The sequence below is a fragment of the Triticum urartu genome, chromosome 7A, assembly GCF_056163025.1.
Source record: "Triticum urartu cultivar PI428250 chromosome 7A, HENAU_Tu73, whole genome shotgun sequence".
In the NCBI taxonomy this organism is placed as follows: Eukaryota; Viridiplantae; Streptophyta; class Magnoliopsida; order Poales; family Poaceae; genus Triticum; species Triticum urartu.
This window is the reverse complement of record NC_141879.1, coordinates 465,184,185-465,206,262: the sequence shown is the minus strand read 5'-3', so window position 1 is coordinate 465,206,262 and position 22,078 is coordinate 465,184,185.

Here is a 22,078-nt window from a genome sequence, read left to right as displayed (position 1 = left end):
ATTCTATATATCCATTGATTGTATCTATTTCAAATTATGTGCCTCTCTCATAGTAAAATTCGTGCTCCAATAATAGATCTAGCTATGTTCTTATAGCGTGAAACAACCTATGCGTCTCCAACAATGCCGTTCTTTTGTCCACGGGATGCATCTCCTCTTTTTGTTGTGAAATTCAATTATGCTTCTACTGCTGCTAACGCTTGGGCATTTTTATGCAGCAAGGACTGGTAATAAGGAAAATAGGGTACCTATGGAATAGCCTATCATGCAACAAGGTACTATAAAAGGCTCACACAATCCATATAACAAAAACTATGTAGCAGCAGGAGTAAGTTAACCACTTACGTCCACACAATCCTGGGAAATTACACTTCAATGAAATTTTTCACACATTATGTCTATTATTATTCATTCGAGAACATTTTATCTTATCCTCTAAACGTTACAATTATTTCTCCAATTTACGAAATATCATTTGTAGTGTATTTTCCCCTATAAAAAAGACTTCCCCTCACTGATATGGACTTGACAGCAGCCATACTGCTCACACCTGACCCTAATTTCTATCACTGATTGACCAAACCAAGCATTCGGAGGAAGACTTGATATAACAAGAAAACAATGGATTGATCGCCTTTTTAGGCCAGGAAATGAAAGAAAAGGGCTATCTTATGAATCTATGTAGATTAAGTTTCAGATTCTATTTGTGCAGTCGTGGAAGACATAGTTTTAAAACTATATCCCATTTATTTCGATGTTACTACGTAATCCTTTTATTACATTATCATCGTGTAGGTGACGGAGGAGGAGATATTGAAATGGTTTGTCTGAACTTAATAGTGCATATCCAGAACAACCAGTCATCTCTCCTGACCCGTCAGAAAAAAGAACGAAGCAGAACATGGATAACGAAGCACCCGAGCAAGTGCCAGCACTAGCTTCCAGCAGGGAGGGCAACAAAAAGCAAGTGACTAGCAGCAGAAAAGAGAGGCAATCAGAAACCAAGACTTCCATTCCTCCTAGAGCAAAAAGACAAAAGAGAAAGGACAAAACTCAACTCATCAGCGACGGTGCTACCTAGCAGCAGCAGCAGCCAAGTCCTCTAATGGTGCTCCCGCCAGCAGTTACAGGCGTCGAGAATGAACTAACTAAAGCTAAGGAGAAAAACAAAAGACAGCGGTTGGAAGAAGACGAGGATGATGCCAGCAAAGAGTCAGAGCGTGATGCTACCGATGACGATGATGGCACAAAACATGTTGATGATCTCATTCGTGCAGAGGGCGATGACGATGCAGGGGACAATGGTGGTGCCGCAGAGGACAGCTACAATGATGTAAAACACATTTTATCTACAAGTTTTTGCTATCGCTTTTCACCCATGAAAACCAAATCATCCTCTATAACAAAACCCTCTTTTTCTCAACAGGTAAAACCAAACCAGAAGCGCACAAAGAGGAGAAAGACAAGTGGAAAAGAATTGGTAGCACCAACGGATGATGAACAGGAGGCAACAACAAATATGGACAAATGCAAAATCAAGGCCGGAGCAGCATTTGATCAGGTCAATAAAGCATGGAAAATACTTGAAGAACGTCACCGGCAAGATGTTAGGACGGCCGGGTTTGGAAGCATAGAGAAATGCCAAATAAAGCGCTCCATCTGCAAACCGCTTGCAGCACACATCTACGACGACTTGGACACAGAAAGCATGACAATAACGTTCGGTGAAGCTGATCAACACAAAGAAATCAAGATAACAAAGGAAGGCATCCACAAGGTGTTTGGATACCCAAACGGTACGCAAAAGTCGGCACCAAAGCCACAGATTTCCACCGATACAATGAGCGAACTGGTCACAGAACTTGGCCTCGGCAAAATGGATTTCCACCACGAAGATCTGTTTAAAGAACTAAAAAAATTGGTGAAAGTAGATGACGAACAATCAAACAGGAAATCAGTTCAAATATTTTTCCTTATTTTTTTCCACAACGTTGTCTATGGAACAACCTCCCCTGTCTTCAGCCAACAAGCCATAATGGTCAAGGACATGGACTATCCAGAAATGGCAAAGATGGATTTCTATGAGGTAATCGTCGAAAGTATTAAGGAAGGAGCCAAGAAATGGCAGAAGCACAGGATGTTGCCTCAGGAAGAAAAGAACAAAAAGCATCTCAATGGTTTGGCAGGGACCAGTAATAATGTACCTCGACTCCCTGCTGCTGTCAACCGACACAAAAGAAATGCGGAAGATTGCCAAGACAATGGACAAGACATCATTACCGCGAGCAAACCACCTTAAAAAGAGTGGCCAAAAGAAAATAGCTAGAGCAGACATGAAAAGGGACGGAAAAGCACAACTAGATGACTATGAATTTGGCAAGATAAAGGTATAGCCCTATTGAATATATATGCATTATCACTTATAAAAACGGTTTCCAGTCTAACCAATTCCATTCTGCCGAAACAATGCAAACATGGAAAGGAACAACAGAGAGGATCTTCTATGCCAGCACAGCAACACCTTCATATTCAATACAAATGATATCAGCACAACAATAGGAGCACCAGCAGACGACCAAACTGCTACCACCTCCAACCAAGCGCCAGGACGAAGCACATGTCGGCACGAGTGGGAGCAAGGAACCCGTCACAGGCACCAGCACAGGATCATATGAAATATTCGGAAGGATAGAAGCAATGTTGAAACAAGTACTCGACGAAACAAAACAGATACCCGGAATAACGACCAGGGCTGGACACCAATCCAGCGAACAAGAGGAGAAATTAGATGAAAAAATGAAGAACTCAGTGGTGCAACAAACAATGGCTCTGATGGATTCTTTCGAACAACTTAGAGAATTTCAGGACATGGTTTGCAGAGTGAGCTTACCAGAAGAGACGACGCTAAAGTTGCAGGATCGAGTAGATGCAGGAGCCACAACTGCACTAGTAGATGGCAACCACATGAAAGAAGTCATAGCCGCAGCAGAAGTAGGGGGAGGAGAAAAAGAAAGAAGGAAGAACAAGACCAACAAAACAAACATGAAGGGAAGAAAAGAATAACAAAATCAAGAACACAGACCTCGAGAACTAGCCAGAGGGAGACAAAAGAACAGAACAAGGTGCAAAAAGACCAAAGCAAGGAGCACGTATCAACCAACACGGCAAGTGCCGAAGGACAGCAAGAAGAAGGTAGAAAAGTAGCTGCAGAAGCAAAGAATCAACATGAGAAATAGGTAAATGAGAACAAATACATCATCCATGTGACTCGAAAGCGATGCTTTGAAACTTGAACTTAAAAAATTTGTCTTCGATTCTGTCAGGAACACGGCAACAGAACGCCACCGAAACATAAAGGCCAACAGCAGCATGCCATCAAGAACACCGAGCAAGAGGATGGTAGCAATAGAACAAGCAACCCCACAACAGATAATGATCCCTCAAGAGCGTCCACAGGAGCAGTACAAGAGATGAAAAGGATCGGAGGCAGCAAAGACGTGAGTATAAAAAATCAGTCTCTTCTTTCTAATAAGTCTCTTCTTTCTAAACTAGATACGATTTTGAGTTAACTGACAAATCTGCAACAAAATATACACTCAGCCGGACAAGTATCATATGGACGGTCCCGCAAATGAGGCACGGACTGGTCTACCATCGACCGTTAACAGCACGGCATAAAAACAAGAAGAAAACAACAATGGAGAGGTAAAACTTCCAAACCCACTTTGCCCAATACCGTCAACTCGTATTGTTTCATCTATCAGGTATTACAAGCATGGCAAAAGGAAGAGGATGCCCATGCAAAACAGAAAGTTGATGGACAAGAGCTTTTCATCACAAGAGCATTCCAGATGACCGATACAGGGGAGAAAGCCTCAGACACTCCACCTGATGACACACCCAAGGCTGGTATACAAAGCAAAGAAAAAGTGGATGCACAAACGGATATCCCAACCACCGGCGCAAAGGTAAAATTCAACCAGAACCATTTTTCCAAAATTTATAAGAAATGTACTGCCCAGTACAACCTGTCACAGTAATACAAGAATTACAAGGAATGAATCATGCTTTTCCTTTTCATGAAACGCAGGAAACAAATGAGGACGGTCATGCCATAGAACAGCAAGGAGTACAAACGGAACAAACCAAAAAACAAGGGCAAATGGTGACTCAAATGGTACCCAGTACACTGACCAAAGAGCAGTCTTCACATGACAAACACAACCGAGAAGAGATCCCACCAGCATCAAAGACCAAAGCGGCAAAGTTACACGCACCTGACCCTACCAACATTAAAACAAAAAGTTATGCATGCACATATGAAGTCCAAACTTTATTTACATTTTTTGATTGAACAGAAGAAAGAAACAAATGAAGCAGAAGATGTGCCTCAAGAAGCGATAGAAAATGCTGCTACCGCTCAACAATGTACAAAAACTTCAGAAGACAAAGAAGAAGTGACAGGCACGGCACTAGAGACAATGAGTGTAGAGTTCAAGCTACAAAACATCTTTCTATAGCATATAAAAAATACATCCACAAACAGAAATGCAGACACATTTTAATTACTTTTTTGCATTCCGACAGATGCAAGAAACAGAGGAGAGTACCAACATTCAAGACCAACAAACACAACAACAAAAGGGAATGGAACAAGCGGAAGAAGTTCTTCCAACGGCGGATAGTGTCGCCGCTGTAGACCAAGCCAGAAAACCCTCATTGTCCGAGCAAGGAATAACAGGGATGGCAACAAATGATTGAAAAGGTGAAGTCAGATAAGGTGCTTTCAAGGAAATTACAAATTTGAGTGAACAAAGACACAAATGCAATCTCATTTACCTACCTCTATGTCTCAATAGCCACAAGACAAAAACGATGACACCACGGATGAACAAAACGAAAAAGATCCAGGGGAGGTCCAAGAACCTCCACTCACCGAAGTAAAGGTCGAAGAGGCAGCACCGGCGGAAACGACTGTAAAGGTGAAGCTACAATAAAAAAGTTAAAGACACACTAAACATTTGAGTATTTTTCTTAGGGAACAGACACTAAACTACAATGAAAATAATGAGCATATTTATTTATTTTTTAACCACGCTTTTGCGCGATAACGCAGAAACCTCAACAAGACACGCACACGGTCACAAGCAAAGAAGCAAAGGACCACAGTGCATTGGAAAACCATGCAGCAAATATTCCAGAGAGAGAGTCAGACAACATCAAGAAAAAGGCCGCACCATCAGGCAAGAAAGAATGTGTTGTAAAACATGTTGCCGCCACAAACATGACGGTAACCCAGGACGGCACTCAAACAGAACGTGAACCATTGATCATGCAAAACCTGGCCATCGAGGAAGGCACAAAAGATGAAAGGATCGAACACCTGTACAACAACATGATGACAGCACATAAGGACAAAGGGTAAGTTCATGTTACCACCAAAGAATTATTTTCTTCCAATGATTTCCTCCCTTAAACATTTTATATGTATATTTGTAAATAAATATATATATATATGTTGCAGGCACAAGATTTTAATAAATACAGAGACATCAACAGTAACGGTCAGCCACATGGCACAAAGCTTCGAGATTGGAAAGGCAGTGCACAGCGAAACCATGGCAGTCATGCTACAGATGTTGAAAAAGCAACTCAGGGGCACAAAGAAAAAGATTCTATCAGTATACAACACCGTAAGTAAAGCTCAAGTTTCAACAATGAATATCAATCTATCGATCAATCAACCTTTCTGTACAATTGAATTTACAAATTTCTTTTACGCACATGTGACAAAACAAGCACGCAGCAATACACATAGCCAACCATGAAGATCCATTGGAGTTGAAAAATAAAGACGAAGCACACATCAGAGACAAGACAATGCCTAAAAGGCTTAAAAGATTCCTTGATGTGCAAGAAGGAGAGCAACTACAAGATTTCGACATGGTAAGCACATCTGATGTTACAGATAAGAGATACAACCTCGGCACTATAATTCCGTCTAACGATCAACAAATCATGACTAAATCCAAGAAGGATCGCTTATTTATTTATTTTGCATTTTGCAGTTCTTTCTACCAGTTTGCATAGGCGGGCATGTTCAACAAGGATCTATTGGCCACTACTTCGTTGTTACAATTAACATGAAAAAGAGCGCTTTGAACTCCTTGACTCTTTAACAGATAAATATCCAGGCACAATGGATTACTTCAACACAGTGACAAGCAGAGTAAAGAGGATATGGAAGCAAATAAGCAGATAGCTCCAACTGTCTCCAAGTAGTATTGACCATTTCAAAAAGGTCAAAATGCAGGTGCCACTTCAGGGAAAGACGTAAGCACTACAAACCTTTCTCCTTTTCCTTACTAACAGTAACAGTTATTAATGCAATTTATAAAAACATAGGACGTTAGGGAAACTTCATCTAAACTGCCTAAACGTCTTTGGACAGTGACAATAATCAATCATTCTTCTACCTGCAGACTGGACTGTGTGTTCTATATGTTCATGAACGCAAAGCACTACACCGACGATGGAGAAACAGTGCTACTAACAGAAGAACAAGTCCCGGAGTTGAGGAAGCAAATTCTCTATCAAATAATCATCCAATACAGAGATACGACCGCACTGTCATTAATCAATAATACCACAGGTTTCTCTTTCTAATGACAACAAAGCAAAATTTTACTTATCTAATTTCCAGAGACACACCAATAAGTTTTTATTTCTTATTTTAACAGATATGCTGAACTGTGAGGTCGATATGGAAGACAGGGAAATGCAACGAATAGATTGTGACATTGTAGAAGAAGAGATTCCTCCAACTCCCGAGCACATTGGGACAAGCACTCTGTAACAGCCTGGTTTTTGGCCCTTTTCTTTTTCTTTTTTTGATTTATTGGTTTTTTGCTCTGTTTTTCTTTTGGGAGTGGTTCTGTGGCCTTGCCACCTGGGAAATCACCTTCATTTCCTCTCCCAAGTGGCTCATCATTCTCAAAACCTTGCCAAGATCATGTCACTTCACTGCTTGACCAAACCCTAATTTCTTTTTCTCAGGAATATTCCTTTTTTCTATAAAAGGAATAACCCTATATGCCCTAGGTTGTGAAGCAACCTATATTTTCGTCACTCCCAAAAATCTCAATTAATTCTCATAATTTCTTTGGGTCATATGTTGATCAAATATGCCCAAACTTCCCTCTCCTGGCCCAAGAATAATCCCCCAATAATTATTCTTCATTTCTGTCCAGAGGGGCACTTTGTGAAGGAAGTGCCACCTATCCTTTCCTGATTGCTCCCAAACCTTTTAAGCATTCTTTTATGTCCAAATCATTGCCTCATGCCAAATTCAACTTTATTTTCCTATCCAATCTTCCTCAGCAAATTTTCAAACTTTCTGTCAGACAGAAGGCATTGTGAAGGAAGTACTAGATAGGGTTATCCAAATGAGTTGAAATTTTGCACACTCCTTCATGTTCTAATATTTTCACACTCCTACAAATTTAAGCTCCATCTCTTGATTTATGTGAGCACAGGATCAAATCTTTGATTCTGCCAATATTTTCAAGTTGTGAAGCAAGTATATTTTATATTGCTTCATTTTTCCTGAAAATTTACCAGAGCATCCTCATGGCCATAAAACCTCTCTCCACCAAATTTGGGACCAATTCATCCACCCAATATTTCTCTAGAATGTTTGCAAGTTTCTGGACAGAGAGAATAGCTGTGAAGGAAGTACCATTTTGGTGAATCCATTTGGTGCAAACTTTTTACAACACCTTTATCTAGCCAAATCACTAAGCCCTGCAAAATTTCATCTCAAGTGGTTACTCTATGTGAGTGAACCATCATGATTTTGATTCTGGACCCATAATGTGAGTTACAAAGAAACTATATTAGTTTGTGCTCCATTATGCTCCAAAACCTCCAGGATCATAGTCCTTCCGTAGTTAATCATCCCAGACAACACAATTTTGACCCAATCAGTTTCCTGTTGATCAGCAGTGCTCTGCCAAGGTTGATGCAGTAAACTTCAAAGCCTAGTTACCATTTAACCATATCACCCCAGATCCAGCCATGGCCTCATCAATGCACTATCTTGGAAGGACTATCATCTAGACAACGTTTTGGGTGCTATAGAGCATTGAATGCCCAGGTTCACGTGGTGACTACGACGCTGGAAAACCTGTGCGCGCGCTCTGTGCGCAATGGCCGCGTCCAGCGTGTCGTTTCTGCTACGTCTGCTCCCTCCTCCTCGTCTTCGCGCGCGTGAGAGTGTCCCTTGGCTTCACCTCATCGTCGTCGTTCCCCTAGACCCCTCTCCCCCTTCATCCGCTTCCTCACTGATGCTCGCCGTCGAACGCCCACGAGTGCATAGTGCGCCAACCGTCGTCTTTCTCCTCGTCCCTTCCTCCCCGTGCTCTCTTGGCTCCCTCTACCCTGTGAGCTGCTCCCTGTGCCCCCTCCCATCGTCTACCCCTGAGCTCATGCGCGTGGTCACGCGTCCGCGGCGACGCCATCTCGACCTCCTCCTCCCCTGGCTATATAAGCCCACCCCGAGGCCTCTCAACCTCACCAAGCTTCTTAACTTCCTCCTAGCTTCCTCCCCGACCACCCAAGCGAGCCCGAGGAGCTCTCATTCCCTCCCCTCGTCGCCACGGCCGTCGCTCTGTCCCGGCTAAATTCGCTCAAAGCCGTCCTCCTCCTTGTATTCTTCCACCACCAGAGCCCCTATCTACCTCCGGCGACCCTCCCCTGCCGTTTCCCTCATCCTCCTGCCCACCAGGGAGTCGTACCCGTCGCCGCACGACGTGGCCGTCCACTGCGGTCGAAGCTGCTCCCGCTCCTGTCGTCTTCAGCAACCGGGAGGCCGACCAGGCGACGCGGCTCGGTCCCCCGAGCACGTTGGTGTGCCGAGCGCCGCGGGAGGCGGCCGGAATCACCGACGAGCCCCGTCGGGATCCTCCTCCGCCGTGACCGAACACCAGCGCAAGAGGTCTAAGGCGCTGACCAGGCACGGGGGGCTCCACCACCCGTGGACCCCACTCGTCAGCCGCATAGCCCGTTGACCCGCCCTCGCTTATGTGGATTAGTGGAAACGTATTCCCGAGAGTACGTTTTCGCTAGCCGAAAGCGTAAGCAGCTGCAGTTGTGGGCCGCATTGCGCTTTCATTTCACCGAAAGCATATTTCCTCGAGTGCACGTTCTGTTTTTCCAGCTAAGGGCCTGTTTGTGATGATTTTGTTACAGATAGGTCCCTGGCAGAAAAACCCTTATATCTTTTTACCCATAGCTCCAAATCTGGTGATTCCAAAGCCCACGTCTTCGTTTCGTCGAGCCCGTTCTGATGGAACCATTTTCACCATGTTTTGACATTTTGAAAATGACCATTTTGCCCCTACCCTTATTCAGCCCCTCCGAGAGAGTACGTTTTCTGGTGATCCCTTCCGCGAGTTTCTCGCACTTTCTCCCGGTGATTTCTTCCACCCCAGGCAAGCCACACCCTCCATTTGCATGATTGCAATGCAGTAGCATGGTTTATTTATTTGAACTTGTCTAAAGTATTGCATTAGCTATGTATGTTTTGTTCATGGCATTTCTCGGAGTATGGTTTTGAACTTGATATTGCCATGATATTGCTTGGAGTTCTAGGACTTATATTTTGATGATTATGGAGATGACATGTGCCTTTGGATTCTTAGTGGTTATTATTATTATTTTCATGATGGTATCTGGTATTATTTTGCAGTATTACTTTGGATACCATGTTGCCTTTGGATTATTAGTGGCCAGTGTTATTTTCATCATGATGCTAGATGATATTATTGTTTTGGAGTATGATGTTGGAGATGAGGTTTGCATGTGGATCATAGATGGATAGTTAGTTCTTGATATTTGAGTAGTAGTATTATCGTTCTTGGACTCATCATGATAGTAGTGTTATACTGTCCTCGGAGTATTTTGATATGACGATATTAAGCTTTGGATTATTTGTTGGATATTGCTATGACTTGGATTATAGGTTGATAGATGATATCGGAGTATCAGTCATTACTATTATATTTTGGGGATAAATTCCGTCATTAAGTTGGTCAGGTGCCACCGAACCGGGTTTTTCCAGTGCAACCACATTTGCCTTTTATGGGAAGGCCCTAATGTGGTCTATTGTCGTGCCTCTCGCCGGTGCCTCCAACGAGGGAAGGTTATGGGCGTGCGGTACCCTGGCCCGGTAAGCAGACATAACCTTGAGTGCCCGGTGTTGTTATATCCAGATTGTCCCTGTTTGGGACCATTTTGCCACGATGGTGGCCGTTTTGCCACGACGGTGGCCGTTGGTGCCTTTGGTAGGCACGGGGCCACCCATGACCTGGCCCAGAGGGGAGTTGGTCGGAGTGGCCGGGAGAGTGTCATGGCAGTAGATCGGTTTTGTCGGAATGTCGTTGGTCCACCCGAATGGGAGTGCGAGGCCATGGATTTCGTGGTGTGGGTAAAGTGCGCTACCTCTGCAAAGTGTGTGTGTTTAATCTATCGATAGCCGCGTCCTCGGTCATGGGCATGGGCTCGTACTAGGTCACACCATTTGATCAACACTCACATGACGGAATCACTTATAGGTGATTTATATGTTGATATTTTGAGCAATACAGATTGGCAGGATGTTGATGATGTTGGAGACCTAGTGTTGGTCATGGTAGTGATCGCCGGAAAGATCACCATTTGAGACCAAGTGTTGGTCCTAGTTGTGATCGCCGGAAAGATCACCGTTTGGTTTTGATCACACGGTGATCGAGATGGTATATTGCTTGTCCGGTTAGCCAAGAGAGATATGGTTATGGAGATCTGAGATGGTGATTTATTAGTATTGTATCAGTTTCATACCATGCTTAGTAGTTGTTTCATCATGGTAGTTGTTAATTAATTAACCTGATAATGCTATGTTATTGTCTTGCCTTGATGTTTATGGTTGTTGTGAGCTTGCAAGTACATTCAATGTACTGACCTGGCGTGTCATGCCAGATTGCATGTGATGCCTTGATTGCTTGATTGCTTGTTGAGGTTGTCGTGTGTGCGAGCTAGATCGTGTCCCAGCTAGAGTCCCTGCGGAGTGGATTTCACCACCTTCATCGTTGTTCCGCTGCTACGAGTTGTTCTGCTGCTAGTATAGAGCAAGTATAGTATCGCAGGCGTAGTGTCGCCGTGCTGATGTGCTTCTTTGTAACATCAGACCCTTGTATTATTATTCTTGTAATAAGAGCTGATTTGTTCTATGTCAAGCAGTACGTATTCTAGAGACTTTTCCTTGATCTCTGGGCTGGAATACGGGGCGTTCCAGTTTCTCTGAGCCGGGGAGCCATAGCGCTTGGTATCAGAGCAGGTCTGGCTATAGGACGCCCTAGTCAGCACGAGCGGTAGAAACCGGTAGTTTAAAGTTTGGCTTGTTTATTGCATTTGGTTGCTGCATTTGTTTATTGCATAGCTTGCATACAACCGTATTATTTTGCAACTAACGGTTTAATCTGGTGAGTGTAGATGGCATCGGTTCGGATCCACTATAGCTCAGGCTTTGCATTTCTCCAGTTTTCTTTTCTTGCTTATTCTTCGGTGTTTCGTGCCATTTCTGTCCCAGCAGAGTGATGCCAAGTGATCCTGACACTGTTTGCAAAAATGGTGCTCAGGTATCGCGCCGAACTCCTTCCTTCAGCCCCATTTTGTTTCGGTGGTAGCCATGCTTCTACCCCGGATCATCCTTTTTTTGTCGTGTTGGCAACCCTTAATGATCTTAGTTATCAAGAAAGGGCAATGCCAGCAGACTCAGTTTCCCCGCTATCCTTATTTCTTGGACGAATACGGATATTCTCCGTCTGCTTGATAATAATGTGGCAACAACATTTGTGTCCTGCTACATGGTTACCAAGTACATCCTCGCCTCCGAGCTAGTCCAGGTTGCTACCTGGCTAAGCTAGCACTTGGTGTAGCGCTGTTTACACCAATTCATCCACACCTTTATTCGTCCTCGTGCACATCGTCACAGCATGCTAGATCGTAGAACCGGAGATCCCGCGAGATTTGTGTGCTTAAGTAGGCATGCATATTGGGTGACTAGCAGTAATATGTGACACTGATTGTGTTTGAATTAATTGTTGACGTGTGCTTTTGTTTAGTTGAGTTTTCTTCTTTCTTTTGGGCCCCGGTGTTGCATTATTTTTTCCCTATAAAGAGTTTCTCATCAACCGACACCGGACCCGAAGAATAAGCAAGGAGTTCAAATATTTGGAAAATCAGCTAAACAGAATGGAATTATCAGCCTACTGTAGTGAAATGGGGAATATCTGATTTTGAGGCTGATAATCAATTTTGCATTAGTGTGCACTCCTCACCACAGTACTGATAACTCAAGTCTACATCAGTACAAAATCCTCAAAACGGTAATGATCAAGTCAAGCAGCAAGACAAATCAGGTACAAGCTCAACGCTATATTTTTAGTCATATGTATGGATCATAGACAAAATTTTGGCTCAACAATGCATGATGCTTGAAATATGTTATCATCCAAAATAAAGTCAGAATGTGATATGCTCAAGGAAGACAGTCAAACAAACTTTGTCATGCAAATAATCAGCCACGGAATATTATGGGCGTGTGTGTAGATTTCAGTCTGCATATTAGTATGAAGCTTTGGATGTAAGAAACCCAGTCTTCTTCCACACGTTATCGGAAGAAATTTATGATGCAAGGCTCCTCAATTTTCCTCAGCATGATATGTGAACAATTTCCGGTCTTACACAGCAGGATACCTTAGTAAAAGCTTTTGACAGACGAAAAATGAATCCTTCTCGACAATCAACCCGAGGAGAAGCTTCTCAATTACGGAAACCCGGCTTCTCTTGCACAATACTCAGGTCAAGCTTCATGTGTAAGCTATCGAGGCTTCTTCTGCACACTACCCAGACAAAAGATTTGAGCAGAAGTGCAGTTCAAGGATCAGATTTGCAATAAGTTTGTCAGAGGTACAATGTAGTCAAAACATATGCCTACCTCAAGAATCAAGTGTTTGGTTGCATATGATTTTTATATATGGTGAGCATGCATCCCCAGTCACCTCAGTCACTCATACGAGATGCAGCAAGGATCCAACAGATATACCTAAGGAAAGTAAGGATCCCACAACCTCACGAGTCAGGCAAAGGAAAATGAGCAGAGATACCTCTCATGTAATACAATGATCGACAAGATCTGAAGATGACAATGCACAATCCATAGTCTTGACAATGGTCATCAAGGTCATTATTCCCGCAACTGCCAAGGAGATGTCCTAAAACCCACCTTCTTGTATGGTTGGCCTAAACAATGAGCTCTATACAGCTACAAACCCTGGGTATATGTCATATATGTGCAGAACCCAAGCACAAGGAATAATGTAAAAATATTGCACTAATCACTACAAAAAAAATACACTTCCGTGATGATACGTGTTTGTCACAGTAGGTCGTGTTTTCTGTCATGCATGTACATCCATGACGATTTTATGACAGAATCAAGATAGGCATACCTATGCTGTTGTAGAAGTGTCCACTTCCATGATGATAAATCGCACGTCACAGAAGTGCTTTCGTCAAGGGTGACCGACACGTGGCATCCACCGTAACGGAACGCCGTTAAGCTATCAGGTCGGGTTTTGGATCCGATAACCCGTTAACAGCCCCGACCAATGGGGATTTTCCATGTGTAAAATCATCATTGGCTGGAGGAGACACGTGTCAGGTCTGCGTTGGCACATGTGTCACTCATCCAATGGGCGAGACGCGCCTATGATATGTTGACACGTGGACCGGCCCATCAAGTTTAAATGGGCCGGCCCAACTGAAGGCCCACAAGATTTTGCGGACCATAATGGGTCGGCCCAGCTAAAGGCCCATGAGATTTTGCGGACCATAATGGCCTGGCCCAGCTAAAGGCCCACAAGATTTTGCGGGCCATAATGGGCCGGCCAAGGTAAAGGCCCACAAGATTTTTGTGTGCCATAATGGGCCGGCCCAGGTAAAGGCCCACAAGATTCTTGCCGATCATAATGGGCCGGTTCAGCTAAAGGCCCACGAGATTTCGCCGACATTAATGGGCCGACCCAGCTATAGGCCCACAAGATTTTGAGGACCCTAGTAGGCCGGCCCATTAACTGGCTGCCATGTTTTGGGCCAAATGCCGGCCCATATTTGATCTGGTCCATTAATGGCATGCCGTGCTCCGGGCCTAATAGTGGCCCATATGAGATCCGGCCCGTTAAAATCCTACCACATTCTGGGCCAAATTACGGCCCAGATCAGGTCCGGCCCTTTAAGAGGCTTTGGGCTCAATTATGGCCCATATCAGATTCGGCCCGTCAACTGGACACTATGCTTTTGGGCCCACTTAGTAATTCGGCCTGATATTAGTTTTGGCCTGTTAAGGGCCCGTTTAACATTTTGGCCCTATATTAATTTCGGCCTGTTAAAAGCCCGTCATATAGTTGGGCCTAACTACGGCCCGGTTTGCATCCGGCCTGCTCGCAGCCAATATCTGATTGGGCCAAACAAGGACCGAGACAATTTTGGCCTGTTAAAAGCCCATGATTTGATTCGCACAATCATGGGCCGGGGTTCATTTCGGGCTGCTGCCAGGCCGTGAGCTGTTTGGCACGTTTCAGGCCCAACCTACATCGTGATTGCATGACGGCCCGATTATGTGCCGTAATTTTACGGTTTGGCCGGTTTACTGCGAAGACGGGATATATATACAGTAAAATAACTACAGCATCGTGAATAAGAAAAAACCTAGACTATACAATAAAGAAATTACGGCATATTACATCCACTGGGCATCAAAGTTCGCCACTATGATAATAAAGCACAAACAGACAGCAGATTACATACACTGGGCATCAAAGATCGCCACCAGTGCAACTAAACACGCCGACAAAATAATATACAAAATCGACAGCACTTCAATAGAGTTCAAGAAAGGTTAGCCCTGCTGGGGAGCTGTAGCGCAAGCAGCTGAGCAAGATGATGAGACTGCGCTTGTTCAACACTTATATCTTCCTCACTCTGAAAGATAAACTAGCAGACAGATGACAGGTTTTGCACATAAAAGTATCAGTGCTGACAATTCATCATATTTCTTACTCACGAATAAAGTGACACAGTTTAAAATTTCATTAACACAATATGGTATTGTTCAGGTCAAGACATGGCAGGAAATGACATTGTGAAGGAGTTTGCAGCTTCACGACACAACTGGATTATAGATCAAGAACTCATAATATAGAATGATATGACATTGGTCATAGTTAAGACATTGCAGAATATGACATTGTGTTGTAGTGGGTAGGTTCACCACACCACTGGATTACGGATGAAGAACAGAAGCATACATGCAGTGCAAAAGAAGATCACTTGCTCTGTATAGTTTAATTTACATGGTATGAAGAAGGAACTTGGTTGTACAACTGAAAACTTAAATTGAGAAAGGACAAACTTTTGTTTATGAACTACATAATAAACTTTAAACAAGCAATTTGATGCAAACACCAAAAATAAACAGCTGTTGCAGTCATGCCTAACCAAATATATACAACAAAGTTTGAAGGCTTGAGATGGACAAACTTACATTATTGGTGAAGACAGGCTCTATAAAGGCCTTGTCCATGCTGATGGGGGGCAATTCAAGAAGTTTACCACGGAATCTTCTTCAAAAGCATTGCCTTTATTCTACATTTTGTTAAGAGTAAATATAGATGTGATAATATACGGAAAAAAGAGAATATTTAAGATAAGATGAAGAGTGATGCTACATAACCAAGTAGCTATAAATGTAAGTGCAGTGATACAGGCAAAAGTTACAGCCAAGAGCAATGCGCGGCTAAACTTCTTCTATACCAACCTTATGGTAAGAGTAAATATAGATCTGATGTGTAGAAAATGGAGGGCAAAGGAAAATAAGCTGCAGAGTGATGGTACATGAACAACTACCTGTCATTATAAGTACACTGATAAATGACAGCATGTACTTACAAGAATAATGCAGAGCTAAAAAAAACATTGGCATTGGATATATTCTACACTAATGTAACCATTCATATAGATCTGATAATTTGGAGCGAACAATTGATAAGCAAGCTATCATGCATACTACTGTCACATAATGAACCAGGTATGTATGCAAGTACAGTGATACAAGACAACAAGTACTAACAATAGCAAAGCAACGGGCAGCATATTTGCGATATCCTGTCGTTCTTGTCAAACCGGAATTCTTCTTCAAGCAGATTTCCTGCAAAAAAGATCCGTAAGGCACATGCGGAAAAGTAGAAGTTCAAATTGTCATGTGATTTCATAGACAGTACCTCATCCTGGGAACGAGACCAGTGCATAACAAGGTTTTTCCATTCAATGTCTTCTAAATTTAGCACAGGAGACTTCACCAAAAATTTGTTTATAGACTTGCCATCAAAGTGTGATTTCCTCAGGTAACACCTATACTGTTGCAATGCTTCCTTGAAAAGCACAAGCAAGCTTTGCTCGTCATGACTATCCAGATTGACCCTCGCCTAGTTACAACAATGTAATGTAAATCATTGATGTGTTCAATCAGCAGAAAACAGGAAAATAATAACCATGAATAATAGCACTTACACGTAAGTTGGACAGGAAGATGTGAAAATGGTGTTTGTCTTCACAATAATCTTCCCATGATGGGAATATATGCATGTAGTCCCTAACAACATTGAAAGCATTGTCTTTTAAACTGGGAATAAATGGAATGGGGTTCCAATCTACAGGAATTGGCCGTCTCTGCAGTTGGGTTAGGTCTTCGGCCGGTGGACTTGCTGTACTTTTTGCTGGAGTGGGATTTTTCTGTGGTACAGCTGGTGCTATGGCAAATGAAATCGGTATCCCTTTTGCTGGAGTGCAGGCCCTGTGTGGTGGGGCTAGTGGTGTCGCCAGTGAAGTATGGGTACAGTATGCTGGAGTCGGTCCTACGTTTTGTGTCACTGGTTGTACAGCCAATATAAGTGGGGTGATGTCTGATTTCTCTGGCACCACCACGTTTTTCAAGGACTTTGCTAGTGCTCCTTCAGGTTCGGCAATCACCCTCTTCCTTTTTGATGTATGATGCACAAGAACAGCATTTGAGTGGAAAAACATGGTATGATGACAGATGGAATATGTATTGATAATGGATGGGCATGGCATCTCGACATATATGATGAGTAAACTAAGTAGATGGCGGTGCAACAAAGTAGAAGAAATGCAAGACAACATATGCAAGATACCCGCAATCAATAAAACATTGCCAAATTAGAACAGGCACCTTGATGGGTGAACAGGACAGGCCATCTGCCTTTGACTCCTCGAGGTTAGAATAGTCATTAGGATCATATTCTGAACAGGAATCAACATGTGGGGAGCGTATGAGTTTCATTGCATCCAGAATGGCACTCAATGCCTTGGTGCCAATTTTGTAAGTCATTGCAGTGTTTAGCTTCAAGAGTGGACTGCTGCTAGTGCGACACAAAGCAGCTACACAGATCATAGTGTAGATATAACGGGAAAACCTTAAGCATCAGAGTAAAATCAGCAAAGTGGAACTTGCTGGAATATATGTGCTACTATTGCCGGTATGGCTAGAAAGGCTTCGGATACCAGCTCTCTTCAAGTGAAGGTGCGGTACTGTTAATATCAGTGTAACTCTCAAAGGCGACACAGCTCCCCGCATTTCCTTGCTATTCTTATAGGATTCAAGTGGGCAGGCCACTACAAATCCTATTCCTATGTTTACAAGATCCTACGAATCAAAGAGGCTCAATGTGTCCATCACAACCGACCGTATAGACCTCTACACTGCAAATGTCCCTGCTCATCTTTAGTACAAGGAACATACTGTACTACTATCATACTCCCTCCGTTCCAAAATATAAGTCTTGGTAGAGATTTCTACTATGGGTCACATACAGATGTATCCAGATACATTTTAGAGTGTAGATTCACTCATTTTGCTCCATATGTAGTCCATGGTGGAATCTATACAAAGACTTGTATTTAGGAACGGAGAGGGTACATATTAAAGAAGAACGGAAGAGGAACATGGTAAAGAAGAGCAAGCAGATTTTGGATAATAAAATGTTGGTTGCGAAGTGCCCACACATGATGAACCAGAGTGCATTAAGAATGCAACTCCCAGCTGTCTCTCAACCATTTCAGGCGGTTGGATGAAGATCCTACGTCTCCTAGCCCTTCTTCTTCCTCGTCTCTGATTCTTCCCATACAGAACACCGCACGGGCCGCCGGTCGGACCACCGGCCCCCACCGCCTGTGTTCCTCTGCCACCCCCACCTGCGTCGAGTTTTCTTCATTCGGCGAGGCCCCACAACCACCCGAGCCCCTTCGATCGCACCGGCGAACTCCGGCGAGCTCTGAAAAATCGACTGACCCAATTTTGAAATTTAGTCTACTGTGATTTAACTAGTGTGGAATATAAAAGGGGAAAACCATAAGCATTGGGAGTATAGTGTTGAGCGTGCCATGGAGGATCTGAAGGTGCAAACCGGACAAAGGCAACTTTGCAACCAAGACAAGAAATCAGAGTAAAGCAGTGGCGATCTATTTTCTTGCTGCGATAAATAAGTTGAGCAGATACGAAAGAGTGCCGCCTCTGGTGCAGCGCCGTGTATGCATCTGCTGAGAATTTGACAGTGCTGCTGTAGCGATGGCTATCGGCGGCGTGGAAGCAGATCTAGGAGGGTAGACAGTGGCGGCGGGGCGCGGTGGACGACACGGTCATAGGAGCGGCGCCGGCAAGGTGGACGCCGGCGGGGATGAAGCGGGAGGACGGGATGCAAGGATCCCGGTCCGAAGCTGTGGAGAGAGAGGTCGATCTCTTGTAATGGACGGCGGCGTCGGGGTATCAGCTCTGGCATGGTGGAGGAGGACGGCGGTGGATGGGTTGGCGGACGGCAGCGGACGGAGGAGGGTGGGGTGGAGAGGGTGTTTTGGCGCCCACGGAGTACGAATGGGGAAAAGGGAGGTAGAGAGGAAGGGGGAACCATGTATTCAGGGCGCGCTTGTCTCAAATGCGAGGAAAGTTACAAACTTAGCCCCCGTTTCGAATTTCTACTACATCACAGCAACATTAGTCGGTTGGGGATAGGACGGCAATCTCGCATACACCAAATATTTGCCAATGAGAGTTTGTTTTTGGCGCCCACCGTGTATGAATATGAATCGGGGAGGGAGTCGATTTCGGCCGAGGACACACTGTGTTTTGGTGCCCACCATGTATGAATCCGGGTGAGAGGCGGTTACGTCACGTTTGGGTGAAATTACAAACCTACCCCTATCGAAACCTATAGAAATCCAGCAGATAGGCTTTGCGTGGCAGGGATAGGCAGTAGTGATTTCCATCTCGCAGATTTTGGTTTCGGGCGGTTACTGTGACTTTCCCCAATTCGTTCAAATTTTGCAGAGTGCGCGTTTACCATGCCAACTCAATTCGAATCCCGTTTGTATTCTATTTTTTTCGGGCGGGATCCATTTCAATTGGAATTACATTCTATATACATCATTTTTATATATACTTTCAAAAGCACAACAAAGAATTCTGCTCCTTTATATGTATAATATGATTTACAAATACAACGATCTCAAAATCTTAAGGTTGAATTCGAAAAAAATTAACCAAATTATGTTCTACTAAAATGTATGGATCAGTAATATCTACATATTAAATAACATAGATGTGCGTGAATTCATATGAGTATGCATGTTTGATAGATCAATTTTGGTTCGAGTATGGGATTACATGTATCATCATCTCGAATTTAAATATTTGAATCCCTTTTTTGTTCACTCCTTTCACGCCCATCTCTCTCACATGCATGCTCCTTCAGGTAGCTATCACTCTCTTTTCTCCATCTCACCCGCACACTCACTTCATGTTTCTCCTATCCTCGCAAACATGGTCTCTCGACGTCTCCCTTGACAAGTGTCACACTCTCCCTATCATTATACATTACACGGTTTTCATTATCTCTCACGTCTCTACTGTTCTCTGGTATCACTCGGTACCTAAGCTTTCTTTTTCACCGCCACACACACAGTCTCCACTCATCTTTCACTTTGTCTTTCTCTCTATGGGATTCTCTCACACACTCTATATGTCTCTACATATGACTCATACCACTAAAATTACTCTCTCTCTCTCTTGTAGACACAACATTTGTTGCGGTCTCCTTTTCGTCTCCATCCTAGACTGGCATTATTCATTTGTTTACCGATCAGACAACCCCGACTACCATCTCCTCTCTCTCTCTCTCTCACAGACACACACACACACACACAACTCCTGCTTCCACTCCCCTTCCCGACTACCGTATCTCTCTCACACACAAAACTCTCGCTTTCGCACCCCGACTCGTATTTCTCTCACAAACATTTACCGACTAGCTAGCCTCTAGATAGGTTTATACACCCGCACACTCGTGCTTCCACCATCGCATACATGTCTCTCTCCCGCTCCTTGTATCTATGTAGATTTTTATTCCCTTCTTGAGACACGCCCTCTCGATCGTGCACACACACACTATCGCCTCATTTTAAGCTGATACCTATCGCACACACACTCCTTGTGTCTTTGTCACACATGCAATCCGTCCTTCTCCACTCTCCCTCTCTCTAACACACACATGGGCTTTTTGCAAAAACTAGCAAGATGCCCATGCATTACACGGAACATCAAGATGCATTTGTATGAGTATTTTATCTTGTGAGGGAAAAGGATGAACGAGGGAAGGCCTTATTTGCAAATGTGGAGAGGGGTGTGGGTATCTTTTTGCAAAATTGCCATAGTTTCCTTCCTATCCGTCAGATATAGATCGGACGGCCTATATTGCAGGATGGCAGGCACACGATCATCACCAACAATGCTTTTTATAAGAGTAGGGATAAAACAATAGAGTTGGTGATGATGGTGGGCCTGCCATCCTGCAATGTAGGTCGTCCATTTATATCTGACAGATAGGAAGGAAAATATGGCAATTTACCCGCACTCTTCACCACATTTGTAGATATGGCAATTTACCCGCACTCTTCACCGCATGAAATTAGACATATACCACTTCTCGAATCTTGAAACCAACAACATTCCTCCCTTATCTCATCAAAACCGCCAAAGGAATATATTTTAAGTGAAACATAACATATTTTTAGTGATATACGTATTTCAAAACTAGACTTTTTTCTATCAAATCAGTTAATATGTATTAATCTACTTTGATCGTGTGGCAACGCATTGGCACATTGCTAGTAGTTATTATAATTTTTTGGACACCAGACAAATGGTGGAGTACATATACGAAGAAAAGAGGCGCACGCACGCAGTCGGCCTCTCGCTGTCTCGCACACATCAGTGTTACATAAAGGCGACGTTAACAAATAAACCCTAAAACCCTAGGTGCACAATTGCTGCATTCGCGGGTACCGGGTACGTGGTGGAGCACCTTTGTAGGAATAGTCAGCTCGCGTGATAATTTGATCCGTAGGAGTTGATGGTCGGGACCACAAGTGAACGACTTGGAGCGCGGTGGCTCGCCAGTTGCCACAGATCGAGTGGCCACGTTTAAAATATCGTTTTTAGCGGGGTTAAGAGTTCCGATTTTCAATGGCGTGTTATAAGTAGTAAGTAGTTTTTAGAACGATTGGTATGGAGCGAAAATGGAATTCATAGTACTACGTACCTCCTTGGCGTATGGTTGTATGGTTTTTTTTCAATGGAGATTGTATGGATTTATGTTGCAAGATGTTGAACCTGGTAGTTCTAGGGCAAATACTATGGTTTAGATTTAGATGCTGGTTTTCAGTAATGAAAATCGGAAGGGGAAACCCTTCTTTGATTAAAAAAACTACTACCTCCATTCTGGTTTACTAGTCCCCATCGTACTTTGGGTCAAAGTTTGTCCATGAATTTTACTTGTAAAATGTGAATGGAAAACGAGATTTTGTTATACCCAAACAAAAAAGGACTGGAGGGAGTGATTGCTCTGACACG